Genomic DNA, 2,509 nt, shown 5'->3' on the forward strand with positions numbered 1-2,509 from the left:
ACACAGCCAGACACACACACACACACACACACACACACACACACACACACACACTGATAATGCACATCTCACTGATTCACACACATACAGAACACTTCAACAGATGCTCGTAGATGCATATCAAATATCAAAATCCACTCACACACATAAAGTACCTGCAGAAATACACATAATTATACTCTATATAGTGGTAACAAACCCACACATTACAAACATGTACGTATTTGTATACAGTCCAAACACACATACATTTAGATACACAAGAATAGAAAATTGCACATACACACTGCGGAATCTATGCACACACCAATAGGTATCATAAAATGCATTTTCTCTCTTTCATGCATTCTCAAACACTCTCGCTCACTCTCTCCCTCACACACACACACACACACACACACGCCACAAACCAGCCCACACATACTTAGTGAACATACATACAGTGGGCGTTCCGCCCATCCCCCACGTACACACATACATATATGCACCCCTCCCTTCTGAAAAAGACATAATTCACTTGCACATTCTCCTCCCCCACACACAGTTCCTCTCTATAAAACTCCACACACACACAGTATACACACACTAAACCACCTGCACATATACACTAAACCAATCAAACACACTATACACTTAAATACTATACTACTTAAATACATATACACTGACACGTACATACACAGACACATAAACACACAACTGCAAACATATACATACCATGCCTATGTTGCACCATATGCATGTCAACATGCATTAGCATATAACAAAAACACACACATATACATATATATATGCTGTTTGTATATACAACACACACACACACACAATATGCTGTTTGTATATACAACACACACACACACACACACACACACACACACACACATAAAGAGACATACTCTCTCCCCACCACATACAGTTCTCAGATTTCCATGCATGAGCTTTCCAACATATCTGATGGGTTGAAATAGTAATGTACTGTAGCATTTGAATGATGTGTGTCTCTTCATGTCGGGGGATTACATTATAGATTCATAGCACAGCAATCCACTCCAGGGTAAAAACAGGCCAGCCCTTTAGGTATTATAGCTTTCCAGTATGAGAGAGGAGGTGCAAAATGTGAGAGGGAATCAGCTGAAAGGAGTTTATTAAGCAAGATGCTGGGTAGAAAACCTGAAATTTTTAGATAAAATATTGTGAGATTTTGTTATTCCATGTTTACAAAGAGCAACATTTTATATATTTGATAGGTCTCTTGAGATGATCTATATCTATATGCAAACAGGTTTAGTATAGGGGTTCTAAATTTAGATGTTTTGTGCATAATTTTATACACATTTCTTCAAATTTAGCTAGAGAGATGTGGTGTATTTGGAAACTGGAAAATTATTATTAAGTCCTGTGGGTTTGAATGAAGTTTATATGTATGAAGTTGTAATGACAGTGAAACAGCCTGTTGTGCTGGTTGGGCTCACTTGCAGTGGAACAGAATAGTAATTTTATGCCATATAGTTAAAATAATAACATAGCCCTGAATTTTTAGTTGCATTTCTTTTGGTTGGTTTATGATCACCAGAGGGGTCATAACAGGAAGGTATAGTGTCCTAAATCCAATTCAAACCACATGCTAGATCAAACACTTCTCCAGTAATTTCCAGATTTACAGTCCATCAAAACAAAAATAGCTTGATGTGAAGACTGAACCTGCTGAAACAATTCAATTCAGCAGTTTAGAAACTGAATATTATGGCCACATGTGGTTAGTGTTCTGACCAAGACACATTTTCCAATGGACCATGCTCCACATTTAGACCAGCTGTCATTTTAGAGAGGACAAGCAAATCTGGCTCTCAGGTTTGACTGCAGCCAAGATGATTATAGTTCAGCTCTGGAAACCTCCCCACAAGTTATCAGAAGAATTGTTATGGTGTCTATTGGATATTTTGCACATGGGACTGACTTAAAGGTCCAGTGTGTAGGATTTAGGGGGATATATCGGCAGAAATAGAATATGATATCCACAACTATGTTCTCATTAGTGTACAACCACTTGAAACTAAAAATTGTTGCGTTTTTATTATCTTAGAATGAGCCATTTGTATCTACATACAGAGCGGGTCCACCCCTATGGAGTCCACCATGTTATTGCTATAGTAGCCCAGAGTGGACAAACCAAACACTGGCTCTAGGTAGGGCCATGCGTTTTTGCGTTGGCCATCGTAGTTCTTCTACATGCTTGGTTCACCACTAGATGTCACTAGATCCTGCACACTCGACCTGTAAAGGGACAGTTCACCCCCAAATCACAAAAACATGTTTTTCCTCTTACCTGTAATGTTGGTCATCAGTCCAGATAGTTTTGGTGTGAGTTGACGTGTGTTGGAAGCATTGGCTGTAGAGATGTCTGTTCTATCTCCGATCTCCAATATAATAGAACTAGATGGCACACAGGTTGTGGTGCTTAAAGCGCCAATAATACTTTTGAAAAATTCAACAGCAATGTCTCTTTTCA

Source organism: Epinephelus moara, chromosome 21 (assembly GCF_006386435.1).
Source record: "Epinephelus moara isolate mb chromosome 21, YSFRI_EMoa_1.0, whole genome shotgun sequence".
In the NCBI taxonomy this organism is placed as follows: Eukaryota; Metazoa; Chordata; class Actinopteri; order Perciformes; family Serranidae; genus Epinephelus; species Epinephelus moara.